The sequence below is a fragment of the Piliocolobus tephrosceles genome, chromosome 18 (assembly GCF_002776525.5).
Source record: "Piliocolobus tephrosceles isolate RC106 chromosome 18, ASM277652v3, whole genome shotgun sequence".
Classification (NCBI taxonomy): domain Eukaryota; kingdom Metazoa; phylum Chordata; class Mammalia; order Primates; family Cercopithecidae; genus Piliocolobus; species Piliocolobus tephrosceles.
Genome location: NC_045451.1, coordinates 3,268,747 through 3,294,187, shown reverse-complemented (window position 1 = coordinate 3,294,187; position 25,441 = coordinate 3,268,747). Strand labels below are relative to the sequence as shown.

General features: G+C 44.9%; 1 long non-coding RNA gene across 1 annotated transcript; it reads left to right on the top strand.

Annotated features, from left to right (window-relative positions):
* The first annotated feature begins 1,805 nt into the window (after positions 1-1,805).
* Positions 1,806-25,441, top strand: LOC111551034. Its single transcript, XR_002734248.2, has 3 exons — positions 1,806-1,834; positions 14,546-14,626; positions 24,581-25,441. It is a non-coding gene; the product is annotated as an uncharacterized LOC111551034 (long non-coding RNA).

The following is a 25,441-nucleotide window of genomic DNA, read 5'->3' as shown; positions in this document are numbered from 1 at the left end:
GTGAGCTGAGATGGCGCCACTGCACTCCAGCCTGGGCGACAGAGTGAGACTCCGTCTCAGGAAAAAAAAAAAAAAAAAACTGGTACACAGATGTTCACAGCAGCATGATTCATAATAGCCAAAAAGTGAAAACAAGTCAAATGTCCATCCACTGATGAACGGATAAAGAAAATGTGGTATAATTGATGGAACACTACTCAGCCATGAAAAGGGGTAAAGGACACGCGCCACCACACGGATGAGCTTCTAAGAACAGTATGCTGAGTGGAAGAAGCCAGGCATGAAAGAATGTGTCGTGTCTGAGTCCGTTCATATGAAATGTCCTGAACAGGCAGATCCAGAGGGGCCAGAAAAGTCCGTTCATATGAAATGTCCTGAACAGGCCGATCCAGAGGGGCCAGAAAGTGGATTCGTGGTTGACTGGAGTTGAGGACCTTTGGCGGGGAAATGAGAGTGACAACTGATGGATATGTGGTTTCTTTTCGGGGTGTTGAAAATATTTTGGTACTGGAGAGAGGCCATGGTTACATGACATTGTGTATATGCAAAAAGCCATTGAATTGTACACTTCCAATGGGTGCACTCTATGGTAGGTAAAGTTATACCTTAAAAAAGCTGTTGTTTTAAATGACAGGGCTGTTAAATACACACACACACACACACACACACACACACACACACACATACGTCAAGTGGTCGGAAAGACAGTGTATCTTCCTAGATACCCAGGAGGAGAGAGACGGAAGGGCTGGCTTCTTGCCCTGACTTTGCCATTTACCAGCTGTGTGATTTTTCGTAAGTTCTTTAACTTCTCTGGGCTTTAGATAGCTCATCTGGAAAACGAGAGGCTGGAACTAAATAAATCCTCCCACATAAGACCATGTAAGAGTTCTATGATCTAGGTTTAAAGTGGAGCTGTATCTGCTCATATGGAAATACGAGCATAACTATGAAAATAGTACATATTGTACCTATTTATTTTTAAGATCTATAACAATATATAAATTGTGACTGTCTTATATGATGGGTGTTTCAGGTTTTGTTTTTATCCTTACATGCTTCCTAATTCTTTCATAGCAAGCATATTTTATGTTATACTTGGAAAAGCCTTATAAAAACCAAAAAACAGTGTTGTATCGCATAGGTTAAAATGTGATAGCCGGATAGAAATACAAGCCTGTTAAATCTATAAATACAGATGCGAGACATTTGTAATTCCCCCGTGATGTATGGAGATACTTGAAATCCCTCCGTGTTTTTAAAATTGGGATTTTTTTTGTTTGTTTTTGGATGGAGTCTCACTCTGTTGCCCAGACTGGAGTGCCGTGGCACAATCTCAGCTCACACTGCAAGCTCCGCCTCCCTGGTTCAAGGGATTCTCCTGCCTCAGCCTTCGGAGTAGCTGGGGCTATAGGCGCCCAACACCACTCCTGGCTAATTTTTCTGTTTTTTAGTAGAGACGGGGTTTCACCATATTGGCCAGGCTGGTCTTGAACTCCTGACCTCGTGATTGGCCCACCTTGGCCTCCCAAAGTGCTGGGATTACAGGTGTGAGCCACGATGCCCAGCCACAATTGGGATTCTTCCATATGAATGAAGTTCTCTGTTTAAAGGTGATCTTTGTTTTCAAATTGAATGTGGTCCTTGGCACATAGTTTTGATTTGTATAATGTATGTGCATGTGCTGAGTTAACTCACTTAGACATCAAGGTAGCGAGGGGGCCTCTGGTGCCTCTTTCCCAATAAAAGGGAAATGGAGAAATACTGAGTCTCGCAATTTCATATGCAAAGCTCCGTTACTTACAATGAGTCTGGACTGAGAACAAGACGAAAGGTATGGTGAGTAAGTTATACTATGCAATCAGTAATTTTTCTATGAAGGAGGTGATAGAACGGTGAAGACTTTCTTTTTATTTTAGGATTCCAAACTCGGAAGGTAAGATTTACAAGAGCACTTCGATTAAATTTTAAAAAAGCCTTTCTTTAACTGAAGTAATTTTAGTGAATATATTTGAAGTGGCATTGTATCTCTATGAGCACGAAACAAAGGTCATGTATGTTAAAAAGTGAATACAAACATAATGGAAGATCTTACATATAAGGGTGGGTTTTGGGGGGACCTCAAAAATCCATCCACATGCGTCCCTCCAGGTGTTTGCTTGTTATGACTGGAAAGGGATCTGGAGGTCATGGTGGACCTCAGAAACCCCTGAGCAAATAAATGTGGCTGTGGCTGCCTTTTACGCTAGGAGACAAACTGCCCCTTCCAGTGTGAAGGGGCCCAAGATAAACACTCGTCCCTTTGCCTGTTACCCTGCACAATTGGAGGCAAGCAACAGGATTCTAAGTATGTTGGTTATTTCTGCAACTCGAACACATAGAGATGGAATTGGAGATGGATATGTTGTGTTAGCAGCACCCCTTTTTTTTGCCTGGCGTCTTGTCTTTGTTATTTAAATATCCTGTTGTGTACTTATAAAGACAGGAAGTGAGTTATACAAAACCTTACAACAGTATTGAGTGTCAGACAAGCAGATGTGCCTGGTGTTTGGGGAGTTCATACACATTCAGCTTTTTGAAAATGTTCAACAGTACCACATTTTCTCTGGGAGAAACATTCTCAATATTTCCAAGAAGCATGGCAGCGCTGCCTAAATATTCTCCGGTTAATCACAGGCGCTTGGGCCTGGAACAGCAGACTTTAATTATTGAGCTCTCTGCTTTATTTGTGTTTCTTTCAGAAAACTAAAATCTTGTCTTGCACGGTCAGAGGAGGAGAGGTGGGATTCATGTCCTCTGTCTATTCCCTGGTGCATTGTTCCTGCCTGGGCTCCGCAGGGCTTGATGCTGATCAGCAGCTCTGTGCACACAGGACAGGGATCCTCTTTCCGGGCACACGGCCGCCGGGGGTCCGGCCGAAACTGCAGCCCCGGGTGCAGGGCTCCCGCCCCCCACTCGGCAGAGAACCGTGGAGAGAGCTCCTTCCTCTCTCGGGGAAGGGTCGGCACCCCGTTCCCATCTGGGCATTTTTTGTTGTTGCTCACCCCTTCACATTTCCTTGTTGTATGTTGCATTTAAGATTTTAAAAATCTATACATTTGCCTACGTTAGGTAGTAAAAAAGAATTCTGATTTACAGTAGAAAACATGTTTGTAACACCCCAAGGACTTAGCTTCTCAACTCTTGTGTTCATAAAATAAACCGGTTAAGATATAGTACAATGGCGTTTTAAGAGAGATTATAACAATTATTAATTTTATTGACAACATTGAAAAGGAGACTCCCCATTGCTAGCATAGTAAAGCAGCCCCTTTAATGGTTTCAAATGCAACGCTGAACTCTGGGATGGGAATTGGAGAGGAGTTTGAAGAAGAGTGTCGAGCGTTCCCATTAGTTTCTGAGCTGGCTCTAAAGGCCAGATAAAGAATGAGTCTTTCCTGCGGTGAAAGCTCCTCGGCTCCCTCCCTCTCCTTCTGGTGGACGGGAGCAGATAGGTTCCATTTTCTGCTTCTAAAATGATCCGGAGCCTCGTGATGCTTTATCTCTACAACCAACGCCACATTGTAATTGCGAGCCCCTATTTTTACACAATGAACGTAGCTCTAGCTGAAACAAATAACACATTCTCTTTAAAGTTTCTCAGAAGGATCTCGAATTTGACAAAATGTAGAAGGATATAAACTCAGATGTTTGGGGGAAAATGTACTGCATTTTGCTTTTATGTTTTTCAGGCTGACAATTTGCATATATTCATTCATTAGTTTGTTAACTTTATTTAAGACCTACACATTTTAAAAGTCATGTTAAAATTAGAAAGTCATTCAAATGTACCATTTCAGAATAAAATCAAGAGCAACCTAATTTCTTGTCACTGTTTCAGCTTCATTTTTCCTTTGTTTTTTGTTCGACTGTAAGAACTGTTATTTTGAAATCAGTGTGCACATTTTTGAGCAAATCATTCTAAGTAGCTATTTGTATAAAACTTAAACTTAATAAGCTTCGGGGCAGCATTGTTCGGTGTCTGGATTGCAAGGTGCCCACCCTTTTCAAGTGGCATTAGTGAATCCCAGCTTAAAAAGCTTAATGAACAAGCACATCCCACTCAGGAGGCAGCCTTGTTAAAAACTACAATTTGGTCCAAAGGCAGCCTTTTCATTTATTTGATTTGCTGATTTCTCAGAATTTAGGTAAACTATTGCTGGTCCTACTGATTTATGTTAGCATCACTTGAAAACATCATTTGGCCAGCTATGCTTTAAACATGTTAGCTTGATCTCTGTTTCTGGGTTTTTCTCGAACACTGAAAAAAATCAATGGTCCTTTGGCTACTTGAAGCCTTATTCTTTATTTCTCTTAAATAACATGAAACTTCAGGCATGCATTGCAGTACCATAATATGTGTGAATGTGTATGTATATATTTATAGATGTTGTATTTGTAGCTATAGTTGGATTTTAATAACATTCTCTTCCAGTTATGATTCTTTGGTTATCATGTGCTGTAGGATTCCTACCCTTAGTGGTAATGTGATAACAAATGGATTCCTAAAGTAGTATTTAATGGCCTTTGGGTTTGATACAGCAACTGTTCTTATGTTTATTCACGGGCTTTGTAACAAAACACAGTCCAGTTTATTCCTAGCACCGTCATATGCCCTAGGAAATAATAGCTCCTGACATTTGTAGGATTAAAATATAGGATTAATGATCAGCTTTTAATGTGCAAATTAAGTATTCAGTCTGAGAGTATTCAGCCTTCCTGTTACCCATCTTATTTATCCCAAATTCCCTGTTGAAATAAGTGCCAGGTAGAGAGTTTCCACCTCAGTCGGCAGGAATCACACTGGTACAAAACTTTTAGACTTTTAGGGTAAAATAAAAAAAAAATAAGGAAGAATACTGTGGAAAGTAGCATATTTATATTTCCACTGAAATGCCATCAAGATTTCAGAGCAGTTAACCATTAACTTTAAAAACTGCCAAGGCCTGAATCTCAACCTAAAAAATAAAAAAGCTGACAGCTGAGCAGAGCTTCCTCGTCCGTGTTGAGTCCTATCCACTTAAATGGGGAGAAAAGGAGAAATTTACGGCTTTCATGTTCTCGTAAGAGAAAATCGTCGTCTTGTTCTCAGTAAAACTGGGAAAGGTGCCTTTTTTCTGAAAACTATGGCATAGCTGTCTGCCTTCTTTAAAGGCTTAATAACGTTCTTTGTCAGTCTTCACTCATGGCAACCTATTTAGAGGCTACTTATATGCACCAAATTATATGGTTAAAAACCATTGCATATCTTCGTAACTAGAAAAAGCATTTTTAAATATAATGTTTCAAAGACTTTTCTATTGTCTATGCCACAAGGGGGGACATTTAATTTGCAACAGTTATCTGCACAGCAATAACGAGTTTCAGGACTGACATTTCTCCAGCAAAATGAAGTTCCTTTATTTACAAATTTGTTTCATTTTGAAATAACCTCCTTCCTGCCATTTTGGTGGGTTTTAGGTTTTGGGAGTTGACTGATTTATGATAGCATACAAGATTGATTGGCGAGGCTTTATTTTTCATTGGTATCATGTTTGAAATTATTCTTCGGTCTCAGTAACATAGGTTGACTGGGCACATGCATTCCGGAACAGCAGCCCTCACGGAGGCCTTCAAGAGCCACACACAGAAGTAAGAGCGTGGCTCACACTTGCCATGGGTGCGTTCATGAGACGCACACTGTCATGCACACACTCCACTTCAGCAACTCACAACGCTTCTCCATCATTCTTTATGTCATAGCATGCAGGCTAACCGGAAAAGTACAATTCAACTACTGGGGAACTTTGGTCCTAACAAACTGCTTCTAAATGGCTCCCGGGAGATTTCTTTTGTTATTTCAAATATAACAATGCCAATTTAAAAGAATACCTCTGATTTCTAACAATCCAAAGCAATATATTGACCCTTTGAGAAACTTAAACCACATATAAATGAACCTTACAGATTTTATTTTCAGTGCATTTAGATAGCCATGGGCAGCAGAGGTTTTGGAGAGAAGCGGGTTTTAAATGAATACGGCCTCGCAAAGAGTATAGAAGACTATAAACACGATGACGCACACACAGGCTTTCAGACAACATCCTTGATTTCAACCAGTGAAAATCCTAGGAAACTTTTTAACAAAGACTAAACTCTTTTAAATGAGCATTCAGCCAGAGCTCCATGTGTGTATCACGGGGCAGGCAGATTTGGGGGAGTGGGAGCGTGGAGAGGTTGAGTGAAGGTTAGGGTGAGTACTGTGTGCACGGAAGGCCGGGCCTCCTCGCCCTGCTGCAGCCACCTCCTTTCATGCTAAATGAGCCGCCTCTTCAGACACAGAAGCGTCTGTGACCAAGTGGGAACTTCGTTCCCCGCACAGCAGCAGCGAAGTGCTCCTGGGCCGGCCTAGGGAGGTCTGTGTGCTTCTCCGCCACTACGTTTTCCCGTTTGTTCTGAAAGGAAGCAAAGCAGCCATTCCTGAAATGCTGTGCCTAGGTGCCTGGGAGCGCGGGCATCACAGGCCACATCCAAGAGACCACATCATACATAAAGCGCTTCAGAGAAATGCTTGCTCATTCGATAGACACCATTTAAAAATTGTATTATTTACAATAATACAAATAATTATGTTATAACATCCATAATGACAAAAACTGGCAAAGTTACGAAGCATTTATTTTCCTCTCTCTCTCTTGCTTGCTTCTTTCTTCATTTTTTTCTCTCTTCTTTCTTTTCTTTCTCTTTCCTTTTTCCTCCTCTTCTTTCTTTTCTTCCTTCCTTTCTTTTTTGCCTCTTTCTTTTTCTTTTTTCTTTCTTTCTCTTTCTTCTTTCTTTCATTCTTTATTTCTTCCTTTTCTTTTTATTTTCTGAGATGAAGTCTCACTCTGTCACCCAGGCTGAAGTGCAGTGGCCTGATTAGGGGTTACGGCAGCCTTGAACACCTGGGCTCAAGCGATCTTCCCACCTTAGTCTCCTAAGCAGCTGCAATTGCAGATACACAGCACCACACCTGGCTAATTAAAACAAATTTTTTTTTTTGCAGAGATAGAGTCTTGCTATGTTGCCCAGACTGGTCTCAAACTCTGGACTCAAGTTATCCTCCTACCTTAACCTCCCAAAGTCCTGGGATTATAAGAGTGAGCCACTGTACCAGGCTGGTATTTTTCTTTTCTTTTTTTCTTTTTTGAGACAGAATCTCGCTCTATCACCCACGCTGGAGTGCAGTCGCACAATCTCAGCTCACTGAAACCTCCGCCTCCCTGGTTCAAGCAATTCTCTTGTCTCAGCCTCCTGAGTAGCTGGGACTACAGGCCGCATGCCACCACGCCCGGCTAATTTTTTTTGTTTGTTTTTTGTTTTTGTTTTGTTTTGAGACGGAGTCTCGCTCTGTCGCCCAGGCTGGAGTGCAGTGGCACAATCTTGGCTCACTGCAAGCTCCGCCTCCCAGGTTCATGCCATTCTCCTGCCTCAGCCTCCCAAGTAGCTGGGACTACAGGTGCCCACCACCACGCCCGGCTAATTTTTTGTATTTTTAGTAGAGACGGGGTTTCACTGTGTTAGCCAGGATGTCTCAATCTCCTGACCTTGTGATCCACCCACCTCGGCCTCCCAAAGTGTTGGGATTACAGGCGTGAGCCACCATGCCAGGCTCCCCAATTTTTGTATTTTTAATAGAGACGGGGTTTGACCATATTGGTCAGGCTGGGGGTATTCTTATTTTCTATAGTACATATCTTATATAAGAAAACTAAAGTAGCGATGGGATTTACCTAGTCTACCAGGTTGCTAAGAAACAGGTGTTTAAATTGTGCAATGTTGTGTAGAGGACTATTTGGCAAATATTGGTAACTTCAGCAATCCCTTTGGAATCTGACTTCCCAAGCTCCAGCTGATGCCCACCTGCCCTAACATTATGGTATCTCATCACAACCATGCAGAGCAGTTTCTATTGAAGTTTCTTTTCTGAATACATCTCCAGGGGTGCCAATTTTGCACTAGCGAAAGCCCCATAATGCTTGGGGAGGTTAATATTTTTAAAAGGCCATTTCTTTCAGACAATACCCAGGTTTGAAATCTGGGTTGAGGATGTTGATCAGGACAAACCCACAAAGTCTTCATACTGAGAAGGAAAGATTTGCTTGAAAGAATGAACTAAATATTTTAAAATTAGAAAAGGAAAATTAAGTTGACTTTAACATTTTCTTGACTGATTTTTGTTACCTGGAAATAACTTCTAAGGGAAGTTAAAACACTTTAGTTCGTTTAAAGTTAAGTGGAAAATGGGGGTAGAAAACAATCTTCAGGAATGAGAAAAATGCTATTTAAAACAAAAAAACTACACTATTTATAACTCTATTGAATAACTATCAAAAACATTCAGAGATTGTCGAGACTAACTGGCAAATTAATAATATTTTTAAACTAACTGAGAAGACTGATAAAAGGCACCTGAAACTATTCCACCAGCATGCTGTTGCTGCGAGGTTGTTCGAGACAGCTTTGGGGTTTGCAAACCTTAAATCAAGTAGAATTGAAAAGTTGACAGACACACAGAAATCCACACACACGGCTGAGTTCAATCATGTTTTGCAAGAAAAGTGACTGAGATATGTCACAAAAAGTAGGCAAGGAGGATAGATACAAGTTCACACATTGGACCATGGTCAGTTTCGATTTACCAAAGTCACAAAATAATGAACACTTTATATGTTTCCATATGATTTTTGCATTTAGAAAATGTTTGTAAACTGCCTATCTAAAAAAAAAAAAATCAGACTTTCTTTAAATGAAAATTTCCATTTACTTCTTCATCACATAGTTGTGTTTTCTAATTTATCTATGGTTCTTTAACCAAGATCAAATATACCATTAAAAATAAATAAAAATAAAGGACATAAATGATACCTACAAAAGCAAAACATAGAAGCCTATTTATCGGGTACTCAGAGGGTTGAATAGGCAATTTTCTTATTTTAGAAACCATAAAAAGAACGGTGTGTTAATTAATTTATTAATTCTTGGGTGAAACTGCCTCAGCGAGTAGCCGTGTGCCAGTGCCAGTGAGGCACCAATTATTATTCGCCCCACACATGACAATATGGAGAGTGCTATCGGAGAGAACGCCAGGGCTTTTCACCCAGTCCTTGCTGCTGTTGGACTCTCAGTTGTTTGCTCTGTTTTCTTTATTTAGCCATAAGACCATGATCTGGGGTTTAGGACAGCAATATTTTTACAAAAGGCGCACTAAACCTCCCACATCTGCACAGCTCTCCTGTCGATCTGATCTGCACCCAACGCCGTGTTTTCCTGAGAGTAATATGTCTGCTGTGTCTTTAAAAGAACCACTGTGTCAGCTTTCATCTAGCTGTTTGCACTTTTACCTGTAATCTGATTGTGGGGAGAAAAGGAGAACTTGGGTATCCCTCCCTGGCACCCTGTTACCAATAGCATTTGTTTAGTTAGTAATTCTATCTCGGCCGGGACTTTTCCCATTCGCTGGGTTTGTTGCACTCTGTGTACATAGCTGCATCTCCATGGCAATGGAAAAACATGATGCTGGAGATTCAAACGGGGGCGGGCGAGGGAGTGGAGGAAACACTACCCTCAGGTCCCAGCCTCCCGGGAGGGGCTGGGCTAATTTATATGTCAAGTTAAGGGATGTTGGGACTCAGAGATCAAAGAAGGTCAAAACTGGGCTCTTGGAATGGGAGATATTTATTGTGTTTAATATAAATACAAATGTGTCCAAGAAGAGAACTTGAAACCTTAAAAGGCATGTAGATTGTGATTGGTAAACATAAATAACACATCTGAAAATGGGTAGATTGCTAAAATTAACAGGCACTTTTAAAAGCCGTCTTAATTTAAATCAGGATAAATTAAGACAGTGACAACCTCAATTGAAATTGAAAATACAAATCACTTGAAAACGTTGATTAAGATTTCTAACTAGACTTCAGAAATGTCTTGTAATACCTTCTGACTATAAATGCACTTTAGACATTTCTGGTTTCACTCCCCAGCTACATACGTTTTGTTACTAAGAGCATTTGTTTCATACCATTAACAATATAGCACTAGTTTGACAAATTGTGGTATAGGGGTGTGAGTGCCTGACGGAGAAAGGGGCTTTGTCTTTTGGGGGGCCCATTAGTGAAACAATTAATAAGCCTATAGCAAAACTGATATGATGGGAAATGACTTCTATTCAGTTAACTCGATTATTAGTGCTAATTGGGGCCAGGTGAAGCATGGATAATTGAAATTCACAGATAATCCAAAAACCTCTATTTAACCAATAACTTCAAACTTCTTCCCCATCAAACCAATTACCAGAGGAGCTAACAAATAGAAAAAATGGATTAAATTGAATTTCACTTCCCCCAAAGATTACTACTATGATGTCTTTTTATTGATTAATTCAGAGCAAGAGTCAAAGATTAACTATATTTTAGAGACTAAATTACAGATAGTCCCCAACAATTAAAAAGAAAAGAGTATATTCCAAAGGTTTGTTTCTAAGTCAGTTACTTCAGTTACTTGAAGCTCAGAGTGCTTTTTCTCATAGAACAAAGCAGTCGATTGGGGTTGGGTACCAAGGTAACACACAGAGGTCAGCCAGTAACCCAGTGACACTGGAAATATATTTAAGATTCTCAGCTCCTTAGTCAAGCTCCTTTGAATCCTAAATCCCTACCCTCCAACCCCTAAATTTCTCTGAGCCTTACATCTATTTTTTTCACTGAAGTAAAACTCACATAGCATAAAATAAAAAGTGTACAATTCAGTGGCATTTAGTGCATTCCCAGTGTTATGTAACCATCACCTCTAGTTTCAAAACACTGTCCTCATGCAGAAAGGAAAGCCCTCTCGGATCCATTAGCAACCATTCCCCATCCCCGACTCCTCCAGACCCTGGTCCCCTCAGATCTGCTTTCTGTCTCTATGGATCTGCCTATTCTGGACATTTCATACAACTGGGCTCATAACAATCTATGGTTATTTTGTGCCTGACGTCCTCCACGCAGCGTAAGGCTTTCGAGGTTTATCCACGCTGTGGCATGTGCCAGTGTTCCCTCCTTTTCATGAGTGAGTAATATTCCATTGTGGAGATACAGCACACTTTACTTATCCATTCACCCGCAGAGGGATGCTTGCGTTGTTTCCATATTGTGACTACTGTGAATGCTGCTGCTATTAAACCTGATTTTGACCCTGTGGTGGCCTAAGGAGCTCATCAGGGTGAACTGGAGGGGGTGTGCCCCAGCTCTGGTGTCTGGTCAGGCAAACCCTCACCCCTTGAGAGAGGGGTCAGTGGGAGACACCTCTCAAATCTCCATAATGAGGGACATTTCAGGCTGGGACAACATGGTGGAGGAAGGACGTCTTCAGAGAGGAAGTGCACATAAGGGCCAAGGACCCTAGAAAGACCGGTGGGGCCTGTAGAGAGCATGCACATCCCTCAGATTGAAGCTGGTTTGAGGCTGGGCACAGTGGCTCACGCCTGTAATCCCAGCACTTTTGGGAGGTCAAGGTGGGCAGATCACCTGAGGTCAGGAGTTCGAGACCAGCCTGACTAACAAGGTGAAACCCCGTCTCTACTAAAAATACAAAAATTAGCTGGGCGTGGTGGCACACACCTGTAGTCCCAGTTACTCAGGAAGCTGAGGCAGAAGAATTGCTTGAACTGGGGAAGTGGAGGTTGCAGCAGGCCGAGCTTACACCACTGCACTCCAGCCTGGGTGACAGAGCAAGACCCTGTCTCAAAAAAAGAAAAAAAAAAAAAAAAAAGCTGGGCTGAGTGCAGAATCAGTCCAATCCAGGGAGAAATCTGGCACATACTCTTGGCCAGCTCCTGCTTTTCTGAAAACATAGGTGCCAGAAGAGCATCCGGTAGCAGCTGCCAAGTTCAATACTAAGACTCCACTCCACAGGTGATTCTGTCACCCCATTGTGGGTATCCTGGAGGTCCAGAAAACTCACATCTCTTGACAAAGTCCTCCTGTGGTAAGTCTGCAACTCCTCTGCACCCAGCCCCTCTGCTGACACCCCCTCTGCACCCTGCATCTTTGCCAAGTGGGGAGAGATGCATTCCAGAACTCCAGTGGCAGGATCTGCCCTTGCCGGGATCACGCACACTTGGCATTTTCCAATACCTACTGTTGCCTGATGTTTCGTATAATACAGTAGGATGAGCAACACAATTTCTGGTTTAGTAATCTGGTACAAATGTATGTGTTTCATGCATACATGTTATGTGTGTCTATATGTAAACACAGAGATACATACATGTTTATGTATACAGATGTATGTCAGCGAATACCTAAATATATAATCGTATGAAACAAGCGCTATTTATCCGTTCCATAAACTTCATATCAATTCAATGAATAAAATGTGTTCAAAATCCAGTCATCCCAACACATTAACATTTAATTTTTCCATATTTTCTGTCTGCCACTGAATATTAAAAGTTTTGCTTTTTTTACTATTTCACCTTTTTTCTAGGTAGTCCATAATTTTAAAACAGTAAATATGGCACCACTTTGTTTTCACAGCTTTCCAGACAGGACTGGCAAGGCAAGGACACTCCTTAGGGGACCCTGTCTCATAAAGTCAGATTATGTGGGATGACTCAGGGATGCAGGAGCTAAAAACAGTGTCCCTTTAAAAATGTGCATGCCTTTCAAATGGAATAAGTAAAGTACTTGCAGATGCAAATGGTTTCAAGTTTCACTGGGGACCCAGCGAGAGCGGCTGTTCTCAAAGTTGCCAGGCAGTGTGGAAACGCCCGCTGAGGGGCACACAGCGAGGCGCCCACTGGCTCTGTGTCCTTGGGGAAGCCCCCTTCTGCGGTCCCCTTCATTGTCTGCGTGACAAAGTGGACGTGGAACTCCCCATCTGCTGCCCAGGGCGGGTGAGGACCCTGCACACACACACACACACACACACACACACACACACACGGTGTGTTTGTGAGCTGTGCAGAGTGGGGTCTCCCTGGCAATGGCCACAGCCTCCAGGGGCACTGACACCTCCCGTCTAACTGGTAGACAGTTTCTGCCGCTTCCAGTTTGGGGACTGGAGAAGGAAGCGTGTCTGGATGGCTACTAAGGTAAATACGGAATCGGCAGCGCGTCCTCCCTTTCTTCTCTCCCTTCCCACGCACCTGCCTGGCTCTCTGGCTCTCCCGCCATGGCCGGAGTGAATGAGAGCTGCAAAGTCCATATGTGAACAGCTGTGGGCAAAGTCGTGCAACACTGCTCATGGGACTTACTCCGCATCTAAGCCACTGAACTTCAGCTGGACCCCAAATGGCCTTGGTCACGTTTTGTTTCTGTTTTGTCATTTCCGGCTGAATCTCCCACAATCTCAGCCCTGCTCTCCTTGCCCTGACTTCTCCTCCCCACAGCTTCTTTGCAGATAACATCCTGGCCGCATTATGCAACTGGATCCATATTATCCGGGAGAAACTTACCCTCCTTTGATCTCTAAATCTTCCTTTTCCTTCTGGTTTTGGAGAAAGAGGAGCTCTTTTCCATCAACAAGGTCAACCTCTTCCTGTTTCTTTTCTTCATTCTTCGTTATTTTCCGCTCCTCAGTTTTGGATTCTTCTCTCAGTCAACAACTATATCCGAATTCTTCCGGCTGTAACCAACAAATGAAAGGCCTCGTGCACCGAGGCTGCCCCCGCGTGCGCCCTCCCACCCCCCAGCTGTGTGGCCTCAGCCTGGAGCACAGCCCGTTGCTACCTTCCTGCACTCCGTGGGGGAGACGGGCGGTGCACACTACCCAGAAGTGGAATGTGCATTTCACAGCAAATGACCAATTTAAGGAGAAAATTAAAGCAGAAAAGGGGGTGAGAATGGCAGACGCGTGTGTGGGTACCACAGCGTACACGCTGGGATTTCTGAGTTTATTTTCCTGAGGCCCGTGTGTTGGTGCGCATGCGCGTGCATCCCCCCCCCCCAACCTGAAATCGTGGTACGACCTGTTTCCCGGCAGTAGAGCCATGGGTGAATTTACTGTCTTCTCTGTGTCTTTCTGTATTTACATGCTTTCTGTGACGAAGAACATCATCATACATACCACTACTTCTTTTTTTTTCTTTTTTTTTTTTTTTGAAGGAGTCTCGGTCTGTGGCCCAGGCTGGAGTGCGGTGGCGCCATCTTGGCTCTCTGCAAGCTCCACCTCCCGGGTTCCCGCCATTCTCCTGCCTCAGCCTCCTGAGTAGCTGGGACCACAGGCGCCGCCACCGCGCCTGGCTAACTTTTTGTATTTTAGTAGAGACGGAGTTTCACCGTGTTAGCCAGGATGGTCTCGATCTCCTGACCTCGTGATCGGCCCGCCTCGGCCTCCCAAAGTGCTGGGATTATAGGCGTGAGCTACCGCGCCCGGCCACATATCACCGCTTCTATTGTGTGTTCACTCCACACCAAGCCTGAGTAAGGACTTTCTGTGCACGTTCTCATTTCATGCTTATGACCCGCTGAGAATTAAGATCATTTTGACCCCTGTCTTACAGATGAGGAAGCTGAGGCCTGGTGCTCCTAAAGGGCTTGGTCAAGAGGCGGAGGTGGAGGTGGTGGAAGGCTGTTCCCCTGCGGTGAGTGCTCACACGGTCAGCTGTGATTTGCATGCAGGGGCACGCAGGCCAGTGCTCTCAGGAGCCACACTTGAAGAATGGCAGGACCCAGGGTGGGCAGAAGAAAAAGGTGAACTGAGGAATAGTTGCAACAGAGGCCTCGGCCGACCCCACGGAGGGCTCTGAATCTGGGAGCCCTGAGAGTCGCTCCATCTGAGGCAGGGGGCCAGGTGTTGCACCCATGCACTGGTCACTCGCTGGGGATGGGCTGTGTCCAGGGAGGGTGTGTCCAGTGCTTGGGTGAGCTTCCCTTCAAGAAGGGCGGTTCCTGGAGAGTCCCCAGATAGGGGCTGTCAATAGTCGACACTTTCTGCAGCTGGCGGGACAGCGCTTGGTTGAGGGGGACTCTGGGTGGCCCACTACAGTGTCTACCACAAATGCCTACCTGCTCTCCAGGACACATTCAGATCTCACCTTCCCCAGGAGATCTTAGATTCCCACTGATCAGAACGCGCCTGGGATGCTCTCTTCCTATGTCCCTCAAGCTTGCTTGACTGCCTGAGGCATGACAGCTGCTGTGGGTTTGAAAGGATCTGCCACTAAACTGTGATTTCCTGGGGAAGCAATAACCGCCTTGGGGACATCACTGACTCCCAAATGCTTAAGGATAAAAGGCCAAAGACCTGCCCCTTTGGGGACATCACTGACTTCAAAACGGTTAAGGGTAAAAGGCAAAAGACCTGCTTCTGTGGCCAGGCAGCATGCCGTGGGTGTCACTTGTACCTGGCTTGGGAAATGTCTGGGGATGACTTTGGGCTGCAGTTGGTGTTCCTGGAAGGCCACAAGACATGGCTGCTCTTCCAGATTTGGTGTGGGTGAGTTTGCTGGGAGTGCTGGCTCTTTGGAGTTCACACTGCTTGGAGGGTTCTGTCCCCCAGTGTAACTCACCCAAACTCACAAAGGCAGCAAATGGCAGCTCCAAGACTTAGCCCCAAGGAGGTGGACATCAGAAGTCATTTGATGAGGAAAGGACTCAGGTGTGGCCATACCTGGCTGTCTGTGGGTGAGGGCCTGGGCAGTTGGGTCCTGAGCAGATGGGTCCTGGGCAGATGGCTCCTGAGTAGGTGGAGTAGGTCTTGGGCAACTAGGTCTTGGGCAGGTGGAGTGGGTCTTCAGCAGGTACATCCTGGGTAGGTGGGTTCTTCTGGGCAGGAGGGTTGGGTTCTGGGCAGGTCGATTCTGAGTGGTTGGATTCTGGAATCGATGGATCCTAGGCAGGTGGGTCCTGGGCAGGTGGGTCTGGGCAGGTGGATTCTGGAATAGGTGGGTTCTGGGCAGGTGGATTCTCAGCAGCCAGATTCTGAGAAGGTGGGTTCAAGGGAGCTAGATTCTGGGCAGCTGGGTCCTGGGCAGGCGGGTCATGGGCAGGTGGATTCTGGGTGGGTGGGTTCTGGGCAGGTGGATTCTGGTCAGGTAAGTTTTGGACAGGTGGGATCCTGGGCAGGTGGGTCCTGGGTGAATGGGTCCTGGGCAGGTGAGTTCCAGGCAGATGGCTCTTAGGTAGGTGGATTCTGGGAAGGTGGATTCTGGGCAGGTGTGTCCTAGGCAGGGGAGTTCTGGGCAAGTGAGTGTTAGACAGGTGGGTCCTGGGCAGGGGAGTTTTAGACAGGTGGGTCCTGGGCAGGTGAATTTTAGACAAGTAAGTCTTGGCCAGGTGGATTCTGGGCAGGAGAGTTTTAGACAGGTGGGTCTTGGCCAGGTGGATTCTGGGTGGGTGGGCCCACAGATGACAGGCCTTTAGAAGGGCCGAGGGGGAAGGGGAATGGAGAGGCTTACAATTGTCATCCAAGTTTCATCCTTTTATGGTTTGAGACAAATTGCTTCTCAAAGCCTGGTGTATATAGTTGATTAAAATAAAACCTTTCCCACACAAGACAAAAGAACAAAGCTTGGGAAGTGGATGCTCACAGTTTGTTGGAGGCGGCACAGTGCTGTTGTTGGAACCGTGTGCTCTGGGCAGGCTGCCTGTGTTTGAACACTGCCTCTGCTGCTTCCCACCTGCAGGACCAGTGGCCGGGCCACAGTTTTCTCCTCTGCAAATAGGGAGAGTGGCAGGACCTACTTCATAGGCTGTGTGAGGCTTAAGTGAGTTCATATTTTTAAAGCATGTGGAATAGAGCATGATACAGTGCTACATAGAGATTCAATAAATGGATTTGGTTGAAAGACATATGAGAAAGCACTTTGAAAAGAATCAAAAACTGATCTAATAACTTGATCTGTGATGTGGGAAAATCATTGCATCCTGCCATGTCAGCGTATTTAACTGTGAACTGGGCATAGAGTTGCAGTTACTGAAAGCATGCCCATGTATTTGTTGGTGTTCTTTAAAGAATATTATACTGCTTTGATAATGGAACTTTGTAGTTGAAAGGGGTTGCCCAGAGGTCATTTGCTCCCTAAAATCTTAGCAAGGGGCCGGGCACAGTGGCTCACATTTGCAATCCCAGCACTTTGGGAGACTGAGGCAGGCAGATCATGAGGTCTGGAGATCAAGATTATCCTGGCTAACATGGTGAAACCCCCTCTCTACTGAAAATACAAAACAAAATTAGCCAGGTGTGGTGGCGGGCGCCTGTACTCCCAGCTACTCAGGAGGCTGAGGCAGGAGAATGGCGTGAACCCGGGAGGCGGAGTTTGCAGTGAGCTGAGATCGTGCCACTGTACTCCAGCCTGGGTGACAGAGGGAGACTCCATCTCAAAACAAACAAACAAAAAAATAAAAATAAAAAAAAATGTAGCAAGGAAGGTAAGCAGACTACAATGGAACTAATACATAATATTGTAAATCGGAAAGGATATTCGTATTCAAACCACGTCCCTCTGCCCTGGTGAAAGTGAGATGGCTTCAAATGGCTTTGCAGCTACCTTCACATGGAGGTGGTCTGGAGGTACAGGCAGTGTCTGCAGGCACAGGGTTTTAACCCTTTCCAGAACCTCTCTTCTCCCATCACTGTAAGCCATGTGCTTGTTTAGAAAGCAGGGCATTTGTATGACATTGAGTAGCTTGCAGAACCTGTTTTTTCCCATCCCAATTGATAGTGTTCCAGAATGTACATTATTTTAATGGCATACGATTGTTGCTGGAGCCATGGAGTTTTTACAGTGGGATGATCAATGTTGCTCCCTTCTTAATTTGTGATATTTGATTGAATGCATTTATAATATTTTTTCTTTTTCTTTTTTTTTGTTTTTTGAGACGGAGTCTCGCTCTGTCACCCAGGCTGGTGGTGCGATCTCGGCTCACTGCAAGCTCCACCTCCCGGGTTCACGCCATTCTCCTGCCTCAGCCTCCCGAGTAGCTGGGACTACAGGCACCAGCCACCTTGCCTGGCTAATTTTTTGTATTTTTAGTAGAGACGGGGTTTCACCCTGTTCACCGGGATGGTCTCCATCTCCTGACCTCGTGATTCACCCGCCTCAGCCTCCCAAAGTGCTGGGATTACAGGTGTGAGCCACCGCGCCCGGCCGATACATTTATAATATTAAAGATTCATAATATCTTGCAGGAGAACACAAATATCTAAGTGTACATTTGTGACCTTTGTAAAATCCACAAAAAAGCAACATTAAAATTTAATGTAAACCATCCCAAATGATGGGTTTTGCTTTTTTTGTTTGTTTGTTTTTTGAGACAGAGTCCCGCTCTGTCTCACATGCTGGAGTGTAATGGCACAATCTCAACTCACTGTAACCTCCTCTTCCTGGGTTCCAGCAGTTCTCCCACCTCAGCCTCGCTAGTAGATGGGATTACAGATGCGTGCCATCACACCCAGCTAATTTTTTGTATTTTTAATAGAGATTGAGTTTCACCATGTTTTTGGCCAGGCTGGTCTCGAACTCCTGACCTCAAGTGATCCGCCCGTCTCGGCCTCCCAAAATGCTGGGATTACAGGTGTGAGCCACAGTGCTTGGCACCCAAATGAAGGTTTTTAGAGCAATATCTGTGTCATCACATTGGCCACGGATATTGGTTTTGATTACTGGTTCACCTGTTAGGGGTCCCTGCTGGGATGCAATCAGTGTGACATTCTAATTGGCATTATAGATGGAACTGTCTACAATGGTTACCCTATGATGTTCAACAAATATGCCCAAAGGCAGTAAAGATTCAACTACTGACCAAGGACTTAGGCCGCATTTACTCAGCGTTGGGGGTGGGAATGCACCGTCAATGGGAATAACATCCCCCTTTCGAAGAGCCGCCCATTGAGGAGAGGTGACAGACACACACAGGAGGTTGAGGAACGCCATCCTGCAAGCTCCAGGAAGAGCAGGAGCTGTGCAGAAGCAGAGGCAGAAAGACGCTTGGGCTAGTCAAGCGGCTGAGTCCCAGTGACTGTAGCTACAGATGTCATTGATGATGATGGTGATGACGACATGAAGGCAGGCCTGTGGGGTGCGGGAGCTTGGCTGGCAGGACTTGTTTCCCTGGCTTGGCGGGTTGCTCGGGGGGAAAAGAAGGTGAGCGCTAAGTGGAAATGCGAAAGATAATGGGGTTCTGCCAGGCAGAGCCCAAGAAAAGCCCCGGCAGGTGGGTGTCTCAGTTCCTTCTCTTTCATTTCTGTCCCAGGACGGTTCCTCTCCCCTTCCCATGCCTTCCCTTCTTTAGTCGGTGTGGAGCCCCCATTCATGAATAAAAGTACCCAGTGTCTCTTCCATGCCACACACTGTGTGTTTCATAGGTATACAAAAAATTTCATTTCATCCTCAGATGTGCTGGGCAGGCTCTGTTGACATTTCAGCAAACCAGCCAAAAATTAAAATATCATTTGTTTAACCTCCTTCCTCCAGCACCCATGTGCCCATCATGAAATATATGCCCACACGCCTCTGCCCTGCTTCCGTGAAATTGTGTGCTCCAATTTTTGGAGTGATATGGTCACTCCAAGAAATGACCATATCCTAAAATCAACTTTAATATAGACCAAAAACTCATTGAAACATCAAGATGATTATAATAATGAGCAATCTCATATAGGGTTTTTCCAAACAAATTTGTCCAAGTGTAGATTTAGAGTGTATGAATTGCGTGTGCGTTAATCCTACGTCAAGTGAAATTTAGTCACCAGTTCCCCCTATTTTCATCTGACTCCTTTTCTAGGAACTACTATAGCATATAATCTAGGAGTTGAAAAGAAATAATAGTGCATGAAGAATACAGTTCCCAAAATGAATAGACGGATCTGTCATTTTCAATATAGTGTATTTAGAAGAATAGATGGTTTGACTTTTAACCATTTTGGTATCTTATTTCTCTAAACACTGGCAGAACAAAGAGTCTTCATTGGCAGAGGAGAGCATCTCACTTGAAAATTCTCTAAAAACAGTGTTCTCTACTTATGTAGATCTAGTCGCTTCTGTGAAACTCCCTGACGCTGGGTGGTATCTGGTCAGAAGATGCCTCACGGGGGTGAGCCAGTGGAATTTCTCGCAGAATGAGGCCGTCCTCATCAGTTGAAGCAAAATCTCCGCTTGCCGAGTGCTTCTGTTTTCTCTGAGTTTGCGTTCAGAGCAATTTTTAAACGCACTGGAGGAAGCCAGGCAGAAAGTGAGGCCCAGCAGCAAGGAATGCGATGGAATGCAACTCTGAGCTGCCAGGATGTTCTTTCCTTTTTACAATTTTAACTTCAACTTTTATAGACTTGCTACCCTTTAGGCTCCCATAACATATTATTTTCCTTTTAGTAAAGAAATTATTTCATCGTCTTATGATGGCTAGTTCCTTACACTCCACCGTGCACTGCTGGAAGGTATGACTGTGTCTTCTTCCCTATCTGCCAGCCCAGCTGGGTTACCTTCATGCAGGAGGCACCATCTGCGGGACGGGTGCTCCTCCTCCCTGGTATTTACTCCAATCCCATTTCCAACCTGAGGACCTTTGTTCCAGGGACACCTCACTGGGATGCATTTTGCTCATTTGTTTTCTTGTATTTATTTATTTATTTTTTTTATTTTGGAGGTGGAGTCTTCACTCTGTCACCCAGGCTGGAGTGCAGTGGTGCAATCTTGGCTGACGGCAACCTCCACCTCCCAGGTTCAAACAATTCTCCTGCCTCAGCCTCCCAAGTAGCTGGGATTACAGGTGCCTACTACCATACCCAGCTAATTTTTGTATTTTTAGTTGAAACAGGGTTTCACCATGTTGACCAGGCTGGTCTCAAACTCCTGACCTCAGGTGATCTGCCCGTCTTGGCCTCCCAAAGTGCTCGGATTACAAGCATGAGCCACTGTGCCGGCCTGTTTTCTTTTCTTTTTTGGAGACGGAGTCTCGCTCTGTCACCCAGGCTGGAGTGCAGTGGCGCCATCTTGGCTCATTGCAATCTCCGCCTCCCAGGTTCACGCCATTCTCCTGCCTCAGCCTCCCTAGTAGCTGGGACTACAGGCGCCTGCCACCATGCCCGGCTAATTTTTTTAAAATTTTTTTAGTAGAGACAGCGTTTCACCGTGTCAGCCAGGGTGGTCTCGATTTGACCTCATGATCCGCCTGCCTCGGCCTCCCAAAGTGCTGGGATTGCAGGCATGAGCCACTGCACCCAGCCTCTGCGCCTTTATTTCAATACATATTTACTTTGGTTAAGGCAGGCTGCTAGAAAACGTCCTGAGACCTAAAACCCAGAATAAAGCCTATTTGGAAACCCGCTGACTCAATACACCATTCTCTTGCCACCAATTCCACAGCATTCCCCTGTCCCCCGATTGGCCTGACAGGTGTGATCTCTGTTCGGCCTCCTGGGTCCCATCCCACAGGATGTCAGAGTTCTGAGTGCCTGGGAGGTCGTCCACACCCAGCCTTTGCTTCTCCTCTTTGTCCTGTGTTTTCTTTCCCATTAGCCCTTCTAAAGACGGGGTAGGGAGGGAAATTAAAGTGAGGTTGGGGAATATCTATGGATTCACTATTTCCAGACCCTAATTAACAGGTCATTTAGGACTTTTTGTCCACTCTAAGCTTACCAGGCTCCAGGACCCTGATGCCAGCTTCCCATCACATGAGCCAATCCCTTAAAATAAATCTGCCTCTCTCCATATATTTTCATTCCATGAGTACTGTTTCCCTGGAGTACCCTGGCTAGTACGAGGTAGAATTAGACAGTATTTGTCTTTTGTGACCAGCTTTGTTCACGGAACAGAATATTTTCAAGATTCATCTAAGGTGTAGCCGGTATGAATATGTCATTACGTGGGTATCACATATTGTTTATAGATTCTTCAGGGTGGACGTTTGGATTCCTTCCACCTTTCAGCTATTATGAATTGTCTCTTCTTTATCTAAGTCAATCTGGTGGTGGAAGGCATAGGTCACCCAGTCCAGCCTGCAGTTGTGTTTGTTCTACAGTTTTTACAAACAAACCTCAATGAATGACCAGTACTTTAAATGGGAGATTTTACATCTAAATCCCACATCTGGCTCCTCTCAGAGATGAGGCAGTGCCTGACCAGGCCTGCCCTTCCTCGGGGCCACGCTGGGTCCCCGCTTTTGCCAGTGGTCCCTGGCTGCTTCTCATGTGGACCACACCCCTGAACCAGGAGGATTTGTATTTACCAAACTCAGCTGCCTCCTGCCCCTGGGGACTCAGCCTGGAGTGGAGGTGGGTAGGGGTGCTCACCAGGCAGTCATCTCTTCTCAGAGGTTGGAGGTCATACTCATAATTAAATATCTTTAATGTTATTTGGCTTAGAGCTTAATGTAGTATTTTCTTCCTTTCCTCTTCCTTTTTTATTACGAAATACTACTTTTCCAAAATCCCCATCATGGTTTAAAAATTCATGTATCATGTAAGGACCACAGTTGGGATTCTAAAATGCAGATGAAACCTATGAATCTCCATGGACTTTTGAAATTCCACCACTCGGCGTTGCCTCCTTCCTGTTGCTCCAGCTCTTGGCATCCCTATCCAGCCAAACAGCTGTCCCTAAAAGTCTGAATGTACCGGGCAGGGAGAGTGCCATGCGTTGGCTGCCCGAGGTGACGCCTTGGGTGCAATTGTGCAACTGTGTGTGCTGGTGTGGAACCCCTCGGCAAATACCTGCTGCTGAGGACTGGGTGTGTGCATGAGTGCGTGTGCACGGGTGTGTGCATGAGTGCGTGTGCACACATCTTTCCATGAGAAACTTTCCCCAAAGCGTAGAGCCCTGTTTTGGACCAGGGAAAGGGAGGGCTGAGTGGCGTGTGTTGCTTTCTTGGGGGTCCTCTGGCTGCCTGGATGGCTCTCCACAAAAGAAGTGGGTTTGTGAGAGGCAGGAGGGGGAGAGACACTGGTTTCCCTGTATTACTTGAAGAAAAAGGAAAACTCCTCACTAGAAGAATGACAGCTGTTGATATCAACAAGTGTTTTTGATAAAATCTATCCTCCTAGCCCAATAGAAAGAAGGTGAGCATTTTGGTAGGAAATGCCTTTTGGAGAAAGAAGTTATCACACACGTGTTTGGATTACTTTATACAAACATTCACTGATGTACTTGCTTGTTTTTAAATTGTGGTATGATATAAAACCATTCCACCACAATCCCCTTCTCTTAGCCCCTCTCATCTACCCTCGTCCACTTACTGTGGCTATGGAAGTGTCTATTCTAGATGTTTCATCTGTGGGTGATGGCTAACGTTAAGTGTCAACTTGGTTGGGCTACAGTGTCCAGATATTTGGTAAACATTATTATTGTGGACGTTTCCGTGAAGGTATTTTTTGGATGAGATTAACATTTCAATCAGTAGACTTGGAGTAAAGCAAATTAATCTCCACAGTGCAGATGAGCCTCATCCAATCAGTTCACAGCTTGAGAGAAAAAGCTGGTCTCCCTGGAGGGACCTCTGCAGTTCTTCCCAGGGTCCCCAGCCCGTCCACCTGCCCCAGTCAATCATGGCCTTGCCTTCCTCCACAGTCAGTTGAGCCCATTCCTTCAAACAAATCTCCTGGCCAGGCCGGTGTCTCATGCCTGTAGTCCCAGCACTTTGGGAGGCCGAGGCGGGCAGATCACGAGGTCAGGAGATCGAGACCATCCTGGCTAACACGGTGGAACCCCGTCTCCACTAAAAACACAAAAAACTTAGCCGGGCGTGGTGGTGGGTGCCTGTGGTCCCAGCTACTTGGGAGGCTGAGGCAGGAGAAGGGCGTGAACCCGGGAGGTGGAGCTTGCAGTGAGCCGAGGTCGTGCCACTGCACTCCAGCCTGGGCGAAAGAGCGAGACTCTGTCTCAAAATAAATAAATAAATAAATAAATAAATAAATAAATAAATAAATAATAAAAAACAAATACCCCGTCTCTGTATATTTTCATTCTGTGGGTTCTGTGTCGCTGGAGAACCCTAGCTAGTACAAGATGGAATTGGACCGTATTTGTCTTTTGTGATGAGCTTTGCTCACAGAACAGAGTCTTTTCAAGATTCATCCAAGGTGTAGCCTGTATCAGTATGTCATTACATGGGTATCACATGTTGTTTATAGGTTCGTCAGGGAGGACATTTGTGTTCCTTCCACATTTCGGTTCTTACGAATCTAGTGCTGCTTCCACCATTAGTGCACAGGTTCCTGTCTCAGTCCCTGTTGTCAATTCGTTGGGTGAGGTGCTTCCTAAAGAGACCTGGTTCTTCTGAGTCGTCCCCACAGCCCCTTGCCCTAGTTTCCATGTGAGGTTCCAGTCGGGTAAACAATGGGGCTCTGGCTCAGATGCTCACTTGACGGTCACCCTGGCCAGCACGTTGGCTTTAATTACATGGATTGATTTGTGAATTGTCATCTCACCATTTTAGCAATTGTAAATATCGGCAGTGCTGTGTTTCCCTTTACCGCTCTCTTTTGTGGGAAATCAACTGATCAATGTGTTCTCAAGGTCTGGTTTTTGCCAAAGTATCACATTTTTTCTGATAGAAATTTACTGTCCCCTTGGCAAGAATCCATGTTATTGGAACATTTCCAGGAAGCCCTTTGGTGGCACGCGAGACCTGGCTCCGTGGCCACTGGACAGATCTCCTGAAGCAGAAGTTTTCCGTGACTCCTGGAACATCACCTTCTCTACGGGGAGCCAAGAACTCCCAGGAAGGGGCGGGCCTTGGAATGCACAAGCCACATCTCTGTCCGCTCTGGGGTGACACTAAGAGAAAGAAGAAGGCAGCAGCTCTCATCTCAATGTGTGTTCATCCCATTCATCACTAGGAGCCTCCGTTTCAGTGCGTTCGGTGATCAGGAGATGATTGTATCTTTGATCAAAGGTGTTTGTATCTTTCCTAATGTACTGACATTCACGGGCTGCACATCTGGCAGAAGGGGAGAGAGCAAGACCTCTGGGACGTTGTTATCTTGGCTGGAGTCCAGATCCCATTCTGATGTCTTCAGTAGATGACTTAACTTCTTCAGCCTCAGTTTCCTCTTTGTGACATTGGAGAGATGCTGTTACCCACCTCTTAAGGATGTTATAAAATACCAGCACGTAAGAGCTGCTTTAAACTACGAAGAACTTTGTAAATGGTGGTATGGTTTTATTTAATAGGAAAAGAATATGAGCAGGAAAAACTATATTCATTTTTAAGATATAAAATGTGTGGAAAATTACAGTGAATAGATTTTATAACACATCCTCTTTCTCTGTATGCACTGCAGATTTTCACATAATTTTAAAAAAATCACCGTATGTCTGGAAATCTTGCCTTAAAGTAGGTCTTTTTAAAAAGATACTATTAGGTTGAACCACATAAAATTACCACTCGTTCAGTCAAAAATGGTCAAATATAAGCAATTTCATGTGGTTTGTCTGGATGTTTTTTCTCAAAAAAAGTTTTAG